This window comes from Rhipicephalus microplus, chromosome 1, assembly GCF_043290135.1.
Source record: "Rhipicephalus microplus isolate Deutch F79 chromosome 1, USDA_Rmic, whole genome shotgun sequence".
NCBI lineage: Eukaryota > Metazoa > Arthropoda > Arachnida > Ixodida > Ixodidae > Rhipicephalus > Rhipicephalus microplus.
Window position 1 is genome coordinate 10,580,275 of NC_134700.1, and position 18,524 is coordinate 10,598,798.

At 39.6% G+C, this 18,524-nt stretch overlaps 1 long non-coding RNA gene across 1 annotated transcript; it reads right to left on the reverse strand.

The window, feature by feature from the left end:
• Window positions 1-12,997: 12,997 nt before the first annotated feature.
• On the reverse strand, window positions 12,998-15,429 carry LOC119174249 (uncharacterized). The gene is made up of 3 exons (XR_005110187.2): window positions 15,331-15,429; window positions 14,162-14,332; window positions 12,998-13,139 (listed from the first exon to the last, which is right to left on the reverse strand). It is a non-coding gene; the product is annotated as an uncharacterized LOC119174249 (long non-coding RNA).
• Between the last annotated feature and the right edge of the window lie 3,095 nt (window positions 15,430-18,524).

Sequence of the window (18,524 nt, forward strand, 5' to 3'; positions counted from 1 at the left end):
GCAAAATCACCTGTACATTTACACGGTGGACACTAATCCAGAGTTCCCGCCTGTTTCTGAAGCTTTGTTACAGCAGAACACTGAAAAACATTGCTGCAGGGGCATATATTTATATATATATATATATATATATATATATATATATATATATATATTTATATATATATATATATATATATATAAATGTATTCACACAGCAATTCATACACGCCATTCTAACAACCTGACATATACACATGGCCCCACTCATGGGTTGGCTGCTGTGACGAGCATGCACAGTAGCTTTCCTTGACACTCGCAGTGCATTATGTTACTGTAACATAAACAGCGTCATAAGGCTAGACTATATTTTAGTTTTATGACATTCTTTGGCTCCCAAGGAGCAGGATGCTTTTCTTGAAAAGAAAAAGAAAAGGCAGATCCCATGCACAGTATACAGGAATCGATGCATAATATGCGAAGCAGCCAGGAAGGAGGAAACCATGCTGTACAATTAAGACGTGGATATTATGATTTGTATGTTAGGAAATGTCATTTATGGTCATCATACAGTGGTATGCAATGCAAATTTCACTGTATATTAAGTTAGCGAAATTGCCGCAAGCACACCAAGAGCCCGGCATGTAAATCACGTGGTGCATGATTGTATGTCATAATTTACATGTTACCATTTGCTCTTTATGTTCATCATGCAGTCACGTCCATAGGTTAACGAACTCACCCACGAGTCGACTCAATCAAACTCAGATCAAGCTGTGAGCCTCAGTCTGAATGAGCTGCATAAGTTTTGCTGACCTATGGTCACGTCATATTAATTTTGGTATAAACCAAGCTATAGCAAAATAACCGCAAACACACCATGAACGTGACATGCATGTGAGCCCATTCGTGACATGCATGTGAGCCCATTCGTGACATGCATGTCATGGTTTTTCCATTACCACACCATTAATTTATGTTATTTGCACAAAAATATCTCGTCATATCATATCTATGTAATGAAACGGCTGCGAGTGTACCAATCAATGTATAATGGTATGTATACCAATTTTGGTGTGTACATCCCTTTAATGATATGCTAAGGAGTGCACAAGGTCGTAGGTGGCTAGATAGATAGGTATATATATATATATATATATATATATATATATATATATATATATATATATATATATATATATATATATATATATATATATATATATATTGAGAGAGAGAGAGATCGTTTGATTGTATGATTGATTGATTCAAAGTCACAGAAGTTCACTAGAAATGCATTGCACTTGAAGTTAAACAATTGTAAAAGGTCAGCTTTTATTAGTATATTGCGTGAATGGCACCAGTGCTCTATCTGGCTTATTAAATGCATATTATTTAATTTATTGTTATATAAATATAAAAAACACACCTATTTCATTTGCAGAACCCTCTGAAGAAAGTAGCATGTTATGATCGTAAATCTGTAATGGCTGGATGGCTCATTGAGATGTTGTCACTCTCTTACCACATTGCTTGTATTGCCTCTGTTGGCAATAAAACGCCAATGATAACCCCATTTCATTCATAGACAGTGCCAAGCTTACTGCCTACATCCCAGATCAGTGGGCTTGGGCTGAAGGCTGCTGTTGCGAACGCGTGTTGCCACTTGCATTACATCGTCAAAAAGTTTACAGTGTTACAAAATTGAAAAAAATAAAGTATTTCTCGAGTTCAAAAAACAATACTTCCCTGTAACTTCACATATCTTTAGGTAATATATATAACTTTATGAATACTTTTAGTCCACTAAGTGACCAGCAAAGTTGGCTTTCAATGAACACTGAACTTTCTTCTAAAAAAAAAGCGAAATTGGAATTTATTTTTCAGTCGATATATCTTGAGCACCTTAATCGTTTTTACTTCATAGCATGTTGAACAGGCTGCTATGACATATTATTTGTGCCGTTTTATTTTGACATGCTTCTACAGTGAATATCGAATTTCACAAATTTATTCAATTTGGCTCGTGCCAAAATTCCTTAATGAGTTTATATACATAAAAAAGTAATTTATTTACAGTTACATTATCTCATTAGCTTGCCATAAACACCATTTTATCGAGTGCATCCTATAGACATCCTTTGAATGAAAATTGTTGTTTGATACTCTCTAGCTGAGTCGGCGAAAAGCTATAAACTAGCACGAACAGGCAAGAAAATTTTCGTCTACAGAAATTGGCAGCAGAGCAAGTTTTAAACACAAAGAAAAATTTGGTGATTTTTTAGCCAGATTTTGCAAAAAGCTGTTGAAGAGTGAGTATCATTTTAGTGGAGAGTTGTAGATGTTTGTCTGGCTTTTCGCCTGACATATTACTCCAGATACTGGGTGATAACTATGATATATGCAGTGATAAACACATAACACATACACTCACACATGTGCACTACACTATTTACGATGTTTCGTTCAGATTTGGGGCCCAAAAGAATGTCAGTAGCACTTTTGTGGCATGTAACGCACTGGAGCTACTTTGCCATGGGCCTAAAATATCTGGTGACTCTCCTTAAAAAGTATAAGTGATTGCTGTCTATATCTAACAAATTTTGGCCTTTTGGATTATATTTATCATACCTTTATCTCGTGTTTGTTTGATACTATTGAGATTTTGCTGTAATTTTAAACAATCAAAAAATATTCCCCTAGAGTTATTCAAACAAAAGACCAAATTGAATGGTACTGCACAATATTACTTGCACTTTTCAAATACTTTCACACCATTAACTCTGACACGTCAACTCTACCATGCTGTGTCCAAACTTTTATTGCATGACTTCATCAGTGTACTGTTATCATTTACTTTAGAGTTTTGCCTCTAAATTTAGGTTACAGACTTTAACAAAGTAGTACGACCTTTTCGAGACAGTGTATTGGAAGGCTCCAGACAATTTGAACCCCATTGGGTTCTTTATTGGGCCCTAGTATTCCACCTGACGTGGTTCTCTAGAATTTCACTTCTACAGAAATGCAACCATGGTGCCTGGATTAATCAAAGCTGCATCTATTGGGTGAGTAGGCGAGTACTGTATGAGCCACTGAAGCGGCACCACCTCTGAAAATATAAGTGCATACATGTGCACCAGCCTATACATGCAAATGCTTCTCTTGAATAAAAAATGATTTTTTTGTGGCTAAAGTATTTTCTTGCTATTTTTTTCTTCAGGCTTAGAAATGGCATAAAAAAGACATTCACAAACTTTATTGATAATGACTAACTAGCCTGAAAATTCATAAAGCGGTTTCATTTAAACGGGAAGGAGACTTTGGTACATTAGAATTGTCATTTACTGATTTTCTTGCAAGAAATGCCTCAAGGCCCTTACTTGTAGGGATATATTACATAAAGAGGAGGGAAAAACAGATAGGCTGTAGCATCAATAAACAGCAGAACAACAATACTGATCAAACAAACACCTAAAAAAGTGTGACATAACAAACAAAATATACAAAAATGCAATTCTGAAAATAGAAAAGCTCTAGTGAGACAGCCTACAAATGGGTAATACTTTTAATAAGTTTATTAAATTTAAGTGTATTAATTTTAGTTGTAATATAAGGAGGCAGCCAGTTCAACTCGATAATGGTTTTAGGGATGAATGATTTAGCAAAGATGGAAGTACAGCAAGCTATGTGTTTAATTTTGAAAGGACAATGGTGATGTGGAAATATGATTGGAAAAAAAATGAAGTAATGAGTGGCAGTATATTTTATAAAAAAGAGGTAAAGAAACTAGTGTACAATGATGGTAAAGGTTATCAAGACCAGCACAAGCCTTTAGGACTGACACACCAATGAAATGGTAGTAATCAGAAAAAAAAAAATCTGTTGATTTTTTTGGAGAGATCGATGTTACCTATGATGTAGGCTTAATTCAGGTGCCACATCTATGAAGTATACTCTATATTTTAGGATGAATTAAAGTAAAGTGGGTGAGATTAAGCACCTGTGCAGGAGCATGTTGTAGATTACAATTTGAGAGGCAGAGAGGTAGTGGCAACTACAAAGCGAAATAGGTATGACGGCTCCATGTCAGGTCAAACATAGAATGAACATTTAAATAGTTGTCCGGGCAAGCTGAATCAACATTTATGTATTTGGAGTATGTGAAGTTCAGAAAGCAGCATAAAACTTTTTGTAAACGTGACAAGTTGAGCCTTACACTTATTTAGAAATGTTGCCATGATGAGCCCCAAGTTGTAATTGAACAGAGGTTGCTTTATAATAACTGATAGCCAGAGTTACTTTTCATGGCTCAGTACACTACAAATGAGGTCATCAGTGAAAAAGTCTAGTTTGAGAAAAAATACATTCAGGCAAATCATTAACAAATATTAGAAAAGAACAGGGGACCAAGAAAACTTCCCTGCGGAGTGCCGAATGTTACTTGAGCTGTCGAAGAGTAAGAGCCATTAACAGAGGTGAATTGACTGCGATATCAGAGGAACCCTTGTATACTAAGATGTGTGTGTGAATGTTCAGTTGTGTTAACTACAGAGTCTATGGCCCGTATTCACAAACCAACCTTGGCCTTTCCTCGAGTTCTCCTCAAGCTTTTGTACCCTCTACTTGTGTTATAAAGGCACAAAAATGGTAAGGAGGTAAAAAACTACAACAAGACTGGTTCACGAATACTGGCCAACTTTGTTCATCAAGCGCAATAAAGGCTTACAACCGATAACAAAAACTTGAGGTAACACCGAGGATGGTTAGTGAATACAGGCCTATGGTCGGAGACCCAATCAGTGCACCGAAAAAACTGGGAAACAAGGTTTCAACTTGAAAGCCAGTGTCTATTAATAAGCCATGAGTAAATTATGTCAGCTGATGATCACAAGGAAATTCCTTACAGAAACTGTGCTATTTAAACATGATGTAATCTTTGAAATAATTATTTATTTGAGTTTGAATGATGCCTTCGAGGAGCTTGGAAAAAGTGTAAGTGAAAGGAATGAGTCTGTAGTTTAGAGAATCAGGGCAGGTGCCTGATTAGAACATTGCATAACTTGGCTTCACACCAGTGATGAGGAATACAGCAAAAGGATAATGATCAATAAAAAAAGTGCAGTAAAGGCTTCAAAAATGCTCCCAAATATATTTTAATATATCGTGGCTAAAAACAAGGAGATCTATACTTGCAGCATTTTTATTGTTTCTAAATAAAGAAAAAATACCATCTTTACTGACGACTACAAATTTATTGCATAGAATAGAGAAATCATGAAATGAACTAAAGATTCGAAAAGGAGTAACCATTTCAAGAGTGAAAACAGATGAGAACGCTTTTATAATAAGATAGGCAGAATAGACGCCATTCAGCTAGTCAATGTTCAGATGGATCAGGATATAAATGCGGCTTATATTACATTCCAAAATCTCCAGGGTTTATTACATAGCACAGTGGGCACGCAGGGGTGTCTGCATAAGCAGGCGTTTAGTGTGTAGTGACACCACGGACCCGAGCTAAGGGGGGGGGGGGGGGGGTTCTCACCAGAGATGGATTGGCCACCCGGGTGCAGTATCTGGCCACTACCTCCCACATGCATACGTCAAATAACTCACGGCCCTCAGTCCCCAGCAGCTGCGAAGCAACTGACCCCGGCAGCGGTCAGATCTGCAATGCAGCAGAGGGTGCTAAGAATCTCTGGATCCAGACAGGCCACCATTGGAACCTGAACTTGGCAACATTCAACACTAGAACCTTATCTAGTGAGGGAAGCCTAGCTGTACTACTCGAGGAGCTAGAGGGTGTTAAATGGGATATAATAAAACTCAGTGAGGTTAGGAGGACAGATGAGGCATATACGGTGCTGCAGAATGGGCACCTCCTTTGCTATCGGGGCTTGGCTGACAGAAGAGAACTGGGAGTGGGGTTCCTAATTCACAGAAACATAGCTGGCAAAATATAGGAATACTATAGCATTAATGAAAGGGTGGTAGGTATGGTAATTAAACTCAATAAGAGATACAAGATGAAGGATACAACCTTACGCGCCTATATCCAGCCACGATGACGCATCAGTTGAAAGCTTCTATGAAGACGGACGTGGAATCAGCAATGACTAAGGTAAAAACACACTATACTATACTGATGGCAGACTTTAATGCAAAGATAGGCTGGAGACCAGGCAGTAGGAGATTATGGCACGGTACTAGAAATGCCGAAGGAGAGCTACTGGTAGAATTTGCAGAACGCAATAATTTACGTATTTTGAATACTTTCTACCAAAAACGAGGAAACCGTAAGTGGACATGGAGGAGCCCTAATGGGGAAAGTAAGAACGGAATAGACTTTATAATGAGTGCACACCCAGGCATCGTGCAGGATGTGGAAGTGGTTGGCAGGGTGTGATGCAGTGACCATAGAATGGTACGGTCTCGATTTCACCTAGACTTGTAGAAGAAACGACAGAAACTGATACGCAAGAAGCCAATCAATTAGCTAGCACTGTGAGGGAAAGTAGAGGAATTGAGAGTCTCCCTTCAGAACAGGTGCTCGGCTCTTATCGAGGAAATCAGCCTTAGCGTTGACGCAATGAATAATAATCTGAAGAGTATCATTATGGAGTGTGCAGTGGAAGTTGGAGGTACGGTACTTAGACAGGACACTGCCAAGCTGTCCCAGGAGACGAATAACCTCATTAAAGAGCGTCAAAGCATGAAAGTCTCAAGTACAACAGACAAAATAGAACTGGCAGAACTTTCGAAGTTGATTAATAGGCGTAAGGTATTCGATGTAAGAAGGTATAACATGGAGGGAATTGAACATGTTCTGAAAAATGGAGGAAGCGTCAAAACAGTGAAGAGGAAACTTGGAATAGGGAAAAATTGGATATATGCACTAAGGGACAAAGAAGGCAAAATAACTACCAATATGGATAGGATAGTTAAAATAACGGAGGAGCTTTACAGAGATCTGTACAGTAGCCAGGACAACCACGACCTTAATACTATAAGAACTTGTAGTAACCCAGATGACACCCCACTAGTAATGATAGAAGGAGTCAGAAAAGCTTTGGAGAGCATGCAAAGAGGCAAAGCTGCTGGTGAGGATTAGGTAACATCAGATCTGCTGAAAGATGGAGAACAAATTGTGTTAGAAAAACTAGCCACCCTATTTACGAGGTGTCTCCTGACGGGAAGGGTACGAGAGTCTTGGAAGAATGCTAACATCATCTTAATACATAAGAAAGGAGATGACAAGGACTAAAAAAATTACAGGCCGACCAGGTTGCTGTCCGTAGTATACAAGTTATTTACAAAGGTACTTGCTAACAGAGTTATTAAAACATTATAATTCGATCAACCAAAGGAACAAGCAGGATTTCGAACAGGATACTCAACAATCGACCACATTCATACTATCAATCAAATAATAGAGAAATGCTCAGAATATAACCAACCACTATTCATACCCTTCATAGATTACGAGAAGGCGTTTTATTCAGTAGAAATATCATCAGTCATGCAGACACTGCGGAATCAGAGCGTCGATGAAGCATATACAAAGATCCTGGAGTACATCTACAGGGGATCAACTGCCGTCCTAATGCTTCATAAGGAACGCAACAGAACACCAATCAAGAAGGGTGTAAAGCAGGGGGATAAAATCTCCCCAGTGCTATTTACCACGTGCTTACAGGAGGTTTTCAGAGGCCTAGAACAGTTAGGGATAAGAGTTAATAGAGAATACCTTAGTAACCTGGCGCTTCGCCGATGACATTTCATTGCTGAGTAACTCAGGGGACTAATTCCAACTCATGATTAAAGAATTAGACAAGGAGAGCAGAAAGGTGGGTCTTAGAATTGATCTGCAGAAAACGAAAGTAATGTACAACAAGCTCGGAAGAGAGCAGTGCTTCAAGATAGTTAATGGTGCACTTCAAGTTGTTTATTTATTTTTATTTCATAATACCCCTAAAGGCCCCCGAAGGGGTATTACATAGGGGAACAAACACATGAAACAAATTTTTGTACGCTTATACAGTCTAAAAACAAGAATAAACAAAATAATGAAAGCGAGCTAAATACAAAAAGCAACAACAACAACCAAAATCAGATACTATGAAAAAAATAAAAATTAAGTAGAGATAAAATATTGAATACTGGAAACATAAATTAAGGGCACTAACAAATACAGTATACAAGGAAAAAAAACTAAAATGATGGCATGATCTTAAAATACAAAAGTTCGTAATTAACACAAAAATAATACAAATCAAGCGTGTACAATGGTCGTGAAAAACATTAACACATGATAACAAGAAAAATAAACACTGATGTACATATGAAGAAGCTTAATGAGAGTACGCGCGGTGGATATCTAATCAGAAATGTTGAGTAAAAGTTCGTTAAATGTTGGGAAATCTGCTTGAGTGGCAATGTGGGATGGCAAGCTATTCCATGCAACTATTGTTCGGGGAATGAAGGAATTAGAGTAATGAGCTGAGTGACAAGTTATACATTTTATCTTGAAGATATGGTCTGTGCGTGGAAAGATGACTGTTGGTGCTTGGAAAATGCGGTGAAGGTATGGGTAATGATAGAGCTTGTGGAGAAGCGAAAGACGGGCAGTTCTGCGGCGATGAGTTAAGTCGTCAAGCTGAGCGCGAGTTTTTAGTAAAAGACTATGTCTACTAAGTGCAGCTAATAACCACGGAGCCGAACCAAGAGATTGAAGTAACTAGAAGAATAAGAATGGGGTGGAGCACATTTGGCAAGCACTCTCATGTTATGACAGGTAGATTGCCACTATCCCTCAAGAAGAAGATATATAACAGCTGTATCTTGCTGGTACTTAGCTATGGAGCAGAAACCTGAAGACTTACAAAGAGGGTTCAGCTTGAATAGAGGATGACGCAGCGAGCAATGGAAAGAAAAATGGTAGGTGTAACTTTAAGAGACAAAAAGAGAGCAGAGTGCATCAGGGAACAAAACGGGGTTAAGCATATCATAGTTGAAATCAAGAAGAGGAAATGGACATGGGCTGGGCATGTAGTGCATAGACAGGACAATTGCTGGTCGTTAAGGGTAACTAACTGGATTCTCAGAGAAGGCATGAGAGTTAGGGGGAGACAGAAGGTTAGGTGGGCAGATGAGATCAAGAAGTTTGTGGGTGTAAATTGGCCGCAGCAAGCACAGGATCGAGTTAACTGGCGGAACATGGGGGAGGCCTTTGTCCTGCAGTGGACGTAGTCAGGCTGATGATGATAGTGCACAGCACCTCAACTGACGGCTTGAGGCTTTGAGCATTTTTCTGTAATCCATATCACTTGCTGTTGAATTCCCAAGGATTAATAGGGTACAGTGTAGACCTACACAGACATTTTTGTTTCTTCTTTTTATTGGCTCTTTGAGGCAAAAATGCACATTTACTACACCGTACTTTTGTAACAGGTATGTGTCATATCATGAGTTCGGGTAGTTTTGAGCGGCGTCTAATTTTGTTCAAAAAAATGAGGAGAACATAGAGCTAAAAGGCTCTCAGAAAAAGAAGTTTCAAGGTTTATCTCATCAAAATCAGAACCTACAATTTGTATAGGCTTCGTGATAAACCGAGTTAGGCGAAAGTCTTAACAAGCTTTTATAGTAAGGCATGGGCTACCTTATCACTAGCCGAGATAGATAAAGTGACAAAACTGAAGCCTGGAAGTTTAAAATCGCCGAACGTTTATAACTAACACTAAATTTGGCGTAGGTGAGGAGGCGACAAAATTTGTCAGTAGACCATCATATAAGGTCAGGAGGATTTTGCCCGGTCCTTTAGACCCACATGTTTTTGTCCTGCCACTGTTGAGCTTCAGTTATGAACTAAGTAGCCAAGAAGGGCATCTCTTAATCTGTCTATGTTATGAGAGATTAAAATGCATGTGTCGTATCAGTTTAGGTCATCGTGCACAATGAATGCATGGATCCGATGCAAGCAAATCAACGCAATACAGGCATCACACATGAAGCAAGCACTTCAGCTCCTTAGTCAGACATATGATCGCAGCACTTCCAACCATGCCCTGGTCACCTCAATAGCGAGACGTGAAGACTTCGTAGATCATGTGAGTTTTTCGACAAAATTGTAGTGCTTTTGTAATCTAGCTGCTATAGGCAACATTAAAAGAGGCTCTCGTGCAGTGCCAGGATTGCCAGCCTAATGCTGACTATACTAACATTGTCGTCACAGGTGAAATGAATGAATTAGTGTGGTTTTAATGTTGGGTGTTGCATTAATTAAATTGATGGCAACCTGTACAGTATGGCTAGTAATTCAAGTAGTAATGGGTTAGTCATCTTTATCTCATTTGTGAAGAAAGGTTGGATGAAAACAGCTTGTATACCTTTCTCTTATGTTGATGATAATAACCTTTCTACTTGAAAAAGGTTTCTACATGCATACGAAGCTACAATAGTCAGCCCTGTCCATAGCTGTACAAGGTTTGCAAGTCCTACCTGCGAACCAATCGCTGCACTATAACACGCTAAAAAAGAAAAGAAAACCGAAGAGCACATGCAAGTGGTTTATATGGCAGTCTGTTTGCGAACATATTCAACTCATACTTAGTGGAAGTGCAGCAGCACATCGTAGCCGCATCAATTAAGATGTGTGACCCTGGGCATGAGGGAGGTCAAGCTGGTTTGCTTGGTGGTCCAGACACGACTACCTGGTCTAGAGGCACAAGCGACAACATGGCCAACATTCCAGATTTGTTTAAAAGAAATAAGCGGACCATCTCTTCCTCAGAGTGTAAGCATGTAAACATTTTAATATCCAGTGCAAGGGTATAGTTAGCACAGAAGCTTAACGTGGCATGCATAGCACGTACATAAATGACTTTTTGTTAACTTTTTCATATAAGGCGATCAATAATGTGCTGCGTGAAAACTGAAAATTGCATACGCAAGTTGGATCGCATTCTTGATTTTAGCAGCGCACTGAAAGATCCCCGTCCCTCAGAGCACTGCTGAAATCAATAACAATAATGTACTGTCTGCGACACAAGTTAACAAGTTTTTCCTAAGCACATATTGGACTGATCTTCCTGAATGCCGCCTCCTTTGATTTCGTATGTTTGATTATCCTCGCAGAATAGGACATTTATACGCTTGTTCAACAATCGATGCACTTTCTTGCCGAGACGTACAAGGACACACAAAACTCCAGGCCCATAAGCGAAAACGATGCAACTGACTGCATTGTTTCCTCCGCCACTGGGTAAGCAATGCTGTTCACGCTATTTATTGAAGCTCTGATGACAGAAAAACGCGCCGCAGTAGACGTGGTACCAGAACAGCGTCACTGGACGCATAGATTTCGCGAACGAAAGGCAAGGATGCCCATTAATTTGACACCAGACCACCGATTTCCTCTCTGTCTACAAAAGAAACACTCTGTCGACAGGCAAGGATGCACATTATTTGACGCCAGACCACCGATTTCCTCTCGGTCTATCAAAGAAACACTCTGTTGACGTTGCGATGCAGATTTATCACACGGTGTTCGGCGAATGCTGTTGACATGGCACATTGCGATGTAGAATGTAGACATGTACTGTACAATATTGTGTGCGATACTGTACGTATGTGTACTGTATGTGTACAATACTGTACACATGTACTGTATTAGGGTAGTCGTAGGATCAAAATACGCTCCAAACCGAAACCAGGGGCAAACCCGCTGCACCCTCGAGCACAGAACAAACAATCAACTTATTTTCCTTTTAATAATACTTATAAAACAAAAAATAATTTATTAGGTTGTTAAATTGAGCAATATATACTAATATTACAAAAACAGTATACAAAACAAATATTTTTATACAATGCGTTAATAATTAATTTATGCACTATAAAACACGTTACACACTTGTTTAATGACATTTTTGTAAGTTTATTGCATTATAAAGTAATTATTTGCACATTTAAATAGCTTTACGTTAATTTTTTAAAGTGACGTCACTTTCGTGCGGCGCAGCAGCCAGTTCTGTGTGGGGATGGCTGCTGCGCCGCGCGGCGCACGGGACGCTGCCCTTATTAATGGGTGCAAACAATATATATTTAGTTTTACTCGCGTTTAGCCGCAACTTGTTTAGTTTAATCCAGGAAGACAACTTATTTAGATATGTGTTTACAGACTTTTCAAGTTGAGAGATCGATGAACCAGCAAAAAATGGCAGCGTCTCGTGCGCCGCGCGGCGCTCCGGCCATCCCCACACAAAACTGGCTGCTGCGCCGCACGGAAGTGACGTCACTATAAAAAAATTAACGTAAAGTTATTTAAATGTGCAAATAATTACTTTATAATGCAATAAACTTACAAAATTGTCATTAAACAAGTGTGTAACGTGTTTTATAGTGCATAAATTAATTATTAACGCACTGAATAAAAATATTTGTTTTTGTATATTGTTTTTGTAATATTAGTATATATTGCTCAAATTAACAACCTAATAAATTATTTGTTGGTTTATAAGTATTATTAAAAGGAAAATAAGTTGATTGTTTGTTCTGTGCTCGAGGGTGCAGCGGGTTTGCCCCTGGTTTCGGTTTGGAGCGTATTTTGATCCTACGACTACCCTAATACAGTACATGTGTACAGTATTGTACACATACAGTACACATACGTACAGTATCGCACACAATATTGTGCAGTACATGTGTACGTTCTACATCGCAATGTGCCATGTCAACAGCATTCGCCGAACAGGGTGTGATAAATCTGCATTGCAACGTCAACAGAGTGTTTCTTTGATAGACCGAGAGGAAATCGGTGGTCTGGCGTCAAATTAATGTGCATCCTTGCCTGTCGACAGAGTGTTTCTTTTGTAGACAGAAAGGAAATCGGTGGTCTGGTGTCAAATTAATGGGCATGCTTGCCTTTCGTTCGCGAAATCTATGCGTCCAGTGACGCTGTTCTGGTACCACGTCTACTGCGGCGCGTTTTTCTGTCATCAGAGCCTCAGTAAATAGCGTGAACAGCATTGCTTACCCAGTGGCGGAGGAAACGATGCAGTCAGTTGCATCGTTTTCGCTTACGGGCCTGGAGTTTTGTGTGTCCTTGTACGTCTCGGCAAGAAAGTGCATCGATTGTTGAACAAGCGTATAAATGTCCTATTCTGCGAGGATAATCAAACATTCGAAATCAAAGGAGGCGGCATTCAGGAAGATCAGTCCAATATGTGCTTAGGAGAAACTTGTTAACTTGTGTCGCAGACAGTACATTGTTGTTATTGATTTCAGCAGTGCTCTGAGGGACGAGGATCTTTCAGTGCGCTGCTAAAATCAAGAATGCGATCCAACTTGCGTATGCAATTTTCAGTTTTCATGCAGCACATTATTGATCGCCTTATATGAAAAAGTTAACAAAAAGTCATTTATGTACGTGCTATGCATGCCACGTTAAGCTTCTGTGCTAACTATACCCTTGCACTGGATATTAAAATGTTTAAATGCTTACACTATGAGGAAGAGATGGTCCGCTTATTTCTTTTAAACAAATCTGGAATGTTGGCCATGTTGTCGCTTGTGCCTCTAGACCAGGTAGTCGTGTCTGGACCACCAAGCAAACCAGCTTGACCTTCCTCATGCCCAGGGTTACACATCTTAATTCATGCGGCTACGATGTGCTGCTGCACTTCCACTAAGTATGAGTTGAATATGTTCGCAAATAGACTGCCATATAAAGCACTTGCAGGTGCTCTTCGGTTTTCTTTTTTAGCGTGTTATAGTGCAGCGATTGGTTCGCAGGTAGGACTTGCAAACCTTGTACAGCTATGGACAGGGCTGACTATTGTAGCTTCGTATGCATGTAGAAACCTTTTACAAGTAGAAAGGTTATTATCATCAACATAAGAGAAAGGTATACAAGCTGTTTTCATCCAACCTTTCTTCACAAATGAGATAAAGATGACTAACCCATTACTACTTGAATTACCAGCCATACTGTACAGGTTGCCATCAATTTAATTAATGCAACACCCAACAATAAAACCACACTAATTCATTAATTTCACCTGTGACGACAATGTTAGTACAGTCAGCATTAGGCCGGCAATGGTGGCACTGCACGAGAGCCTCTTTTAATGTTGCCTATAGCAGCTAGATTACAAAAGCACTACAATTTTGTCGAAAAACTCACATGATCTACGAAGTCTTCACGTCTCGCTATTGAGGTGACCAGGGCATGGTTGGAAGTGCTGCGATCATATGTCTGACTAAGGAGCTGAAGTGCTTGCTTCATGTGTGATGCCTGTATTGCGTTGATTTGCTTGCATCGGATCCATGCATTCATTGTGCACGATGACCTAAACTGATACGACACATGCATTTCAATCTCTCATAACATAGACAGATTAAGAGATGCCCTTCTTGGCTACTTAGTTCATAACTGAAGCTCAACAGTGGCAGGACAAAAACATGTGGGTCTAAAGGACCGGGCAAAATCCTCCTGACCTTATATGATGGTCTACTGACAAATTTTGTCGCCTCCTCACCTACGCCAAATTTAGTGTTAGTTATAAACGTTCGGCGATTTTAAACTTCCAGGCTTCAGTTTTGTCACTTTATCTATCTTGGCTAGTGATAAGGTAGCCCATGCCTTACTATAAAAGCTTGTTAAGACTTTCGCCTAACTCAGTTTATCACGAAGCCTATACAAATTGTAGGTTCTGATTTTAATGAGATAAACCTTGAAACTTCTTTTTCTGAGAGCCTTTTAGCTCTATGTTCTCCCCATTTTTTTAAACAAAATTAGACGCCGTTCAAAACTACCCGAACTCATGATATGACACATACCTGTTACAAAAGTACGGTGTAGTAAATGTGCATTTTTGCCTCAAAGAGCCAATAAAAAGAAGAAACAAAAATGTCTGTGTAGGTCTACACTGTACCCTATTAATCCTTGGGAATTCAACAGCAAGTGATATGGATTATAGAAAAATACTCAAAGCCTCAAGCCGTCAGTTGAGGTGCTGTGCACTATCATCATCAGCCTGACTACGTCCACTGCAGGACAAAGGCCTCTCCCATGTTTCGCCAGTTAACTCGATCCTGTGCTTGCTGCTGCCACTTTACACCCACAAACTTCTTGATCTCATCTGCCCACCTAACCTTCTGTCTCCCCCTAACTCTCATGCCTTCTCTGAGAATCCAGTAAGTTACCCTTAACGACCAGCAATTGTCCTGTCTATGCACTACATGCCCAGCCCATGTCCATTTCCTCTTCTTGATTTCAACTATGATATGCTTAACCCCGTTTTGTTCCCTGATCCACTCTGCTCTCTTTTTGTCTATTAAAGTTACACCTACCATTTTTCTTTCCATTGCTCGCTGCATCATCCTCTATTCAAGCTGAACCCTCTTTGTAAGTCTCCAGGTTTCCGCTCCGTAGCTAAGTACCAGCAAGTTACAGCTGTTATATATCTTCTTCTTGAGGGATAGTGGCAATCTACCTGTCATAACATGAGAGTGCTTGCCAAATGTGCTCCACCCCATTCTTATTCTTCTAGTTACTTCAATCTCTTGATTCGGCTCCGTGGTTATTAGCTGCACTTAGTAGACATAGTCTTTTACTAAAAACTCGCGCTCAGCTTGACGACTTAACTCATCGCCGCAGAACTGCCCGCCTTTCGCTTCTCCACAAGCTCTATCATCACCCATACCTTCACCGCATTTTCGAAGCACCAACAGTCATCTTTCCGCGCACAGACCATATCTTCAAGATAAAATGTATAACTTGTCACTCAGCTCATTACGCTAATTCCTTCATTCCCCGAACAATAGTTGCATGGAATAGCTTGCCATCCCACATTGCCACTCAAGCAGATTTCCCAACATTTAACGAACTTTTACTCAACATTTCCGATTAGATATCCACCGCGCGTACTCTCATTAAGCTTCTTCATATGTACATCAGTGTTTATTTTTCTTGTTATCATGTGTTAATGTTTTTCACGACCATTGTACACGCTTGATTTGTATTATTTTTGTGTTAATTACGAACTTTTGTATTTTAAGATCATGCCATCATTTTAGTTTTTTTTCCTTGTATACTGTATTTGTTAGTGCCCTTAATTTATGTTTCCAGTATTCAATATTTCATCTCTACTTAATTTTTATTTTTTTCATAGTATCTGATTTTGGTTGTTGTTGTTGCTTTTTGTATTTAGCTCGCTTTCATTATTTTGTTTAATCTTGTTTTTAGACTGTATAAGCGTACAAAAATTTGTTTCATGTGTTTGTTCCCCTATGTAATACCCCTTCGGGGGCCTTTAGGGGTATTATGAAATAAAAATAAATAAACAACTTGAAGTGCACTATTAACTATCTTGAAGCACTGCTCTCTTCCGAGCTTGTTGTACATTACTTTCGTTTTCTGCAGATCAATTCTAAGACCCACCTTTCTGCTCTCCTTGTCTAATTCTTTAATCATGAGTTGGAATTAGTCCCCTGAGTTACTCAGCAATGAAATGTCATCGGCGAAGCGCAGGTTACTAAGGTATTCTCTATTAACTCTTATCCCTAACTGTTCCCATTCTAGGCCTCTGAAAACCTCCTGTAAGCACGTGGTAAATAGCATTGGGGAGATTTTATCCCCCTACCTTACACCCTTCTTGATTGGTATTCTGATGCTTTCTTTATGAAGCATTAGGACAGCAGTTGATCCCCTGTAGATGTACTCCAGGATCTTTGTATATGCTTCATCGACGCTCTGATTCCGCAGTGTCTGCATGACTGATGATATTTCTACTGAATAAAACGCCTTCTCGTAATCTATGAAGGGTATGAATAGTGGTTGGTTATATTCTGAGCATTTCTCTATTATTTGAATGATAGTATGAATGTGGTCGATTGTTGAGTATCCTGTTCGAAATCCTGCTTGTTCCTTTGGTTGATCGAATTCTAATGTTTTAATAACTCTGTTAGCAAGTACCTTTGTAAATAACTTCTATACTACGGACAGCAACCTGGTCGGCCTGTAATTCTTTTAGTCCTTGTCATCTCCTTTCTTATGTATTAAGATGATGTTAGCATTCTTCCAAGACTCTGGTACCCTTCCCGTCAGGAGACACCTCGTAAATAGGATGGCTAGTTTTTCTAACACAATTTGTTCTCCATCTTTCAGCAGATCTGATGTTACCTAATCCTCACCAGCAGCTTTGCCTCTTTGCATGCTCTCCAAAGCTTTTCTGACTCCTTCTATCATTACTAGTGGGGTGTCATCTGGGTTACTGCAAGTTCTTATAGTATTAAGGTCGAGGTTGTCCTGGCTACTGTACAGATCTCTGTAAAACTCCTTTGTTATTTTAACTATCCTATCCATATTGGTAGTTATTTTGCCTTCTTTGTCCCTTAGTGCATATATCCAATTTCTCCCTATTCCAAGTTTCCTCTTCACTGTTTTGACGCTTCCTCCATTTTTCAGAACATGTTCAATTCCCTCCATGTTATACCTTCTTACATCGAATACCTTACGCCTATTAATCAACTTCGAAAGTTCTGCCAGTTCTATTTTGTCTGTTGTACTTGAGACTTTCATGCTTTGACGCTCTTTAATGAGGTTATTCGTCTCCTGGGACAGCTTGGCAGTGTCCTGTCTAAGTACCGTACCTCCAACTTCCACTGCACACTCCATAACGATACTCTTCAGATTATTATTCATTGCGTCAACGCTAAGGCTGGTTTCCTCGATAAGAGCCGAGCACCTGTTCTGAAGGGAGACTCTCAATTCCTCTACTTTCCCTCACAGTGCTAGCTGATTGATTGGCTTCTTGCGTACCAGTTTCTGTCGTTTCTTCTTCAAGTCTAGGTGAAATCGAGACCGTACCATTCTATGGTCACTGCATCGTACCTTGCCAACCACTTCCACATCCTGCACGATGCCTGGGTGTGCACTCATTATAAAGTCTATTCCGTTCTTACTTTCCCCATTAGGGCTCCTCCATGTCCACTTACGGTTTCCTCGTTTTTGGTAGAAGGTATTCAAAATACGTAAATTATTGCGTTCTGCAAATTCTACTAGTAGCTCTCCTTCGGCATTTCTAGTACCGATGCCATAATCTCCTGCTGCCTGGTCTCCAGCCTATCTTTGCATTAAAGTCTGCCATCAGTATAGTATAGTGTGTTTTTACCTTACTCATTGCTGATTCCACGTCCGTCTTCATAGAAGCTTTCAACTGATGCGTCATCGTGGCTGGATGTAGGCGCGTAAGGTTGTATCCTTCATCTTGTATCTCTTATTGAGTTTAATTATCATACTTACCACCCTTTCATTAATGCTATAGTATTCCTATATGTTGCCAGCTATGTTTCTGTGAATTAGGAACCCCACTCCCAGTTCTCTTCTGTCAACCAAGCCTCGATAGCAAAGGAGGTGCCCATTCTGTAGCACCGTATAGGCCTCATCTGTCCTCCTAACCTCACTGAGTTTTATTATATCCCATTTAACACCCTCTAGCTCCTCGAGTAGTACAGCTAGGCTTTTCTCACTAGATAAGGTTCTA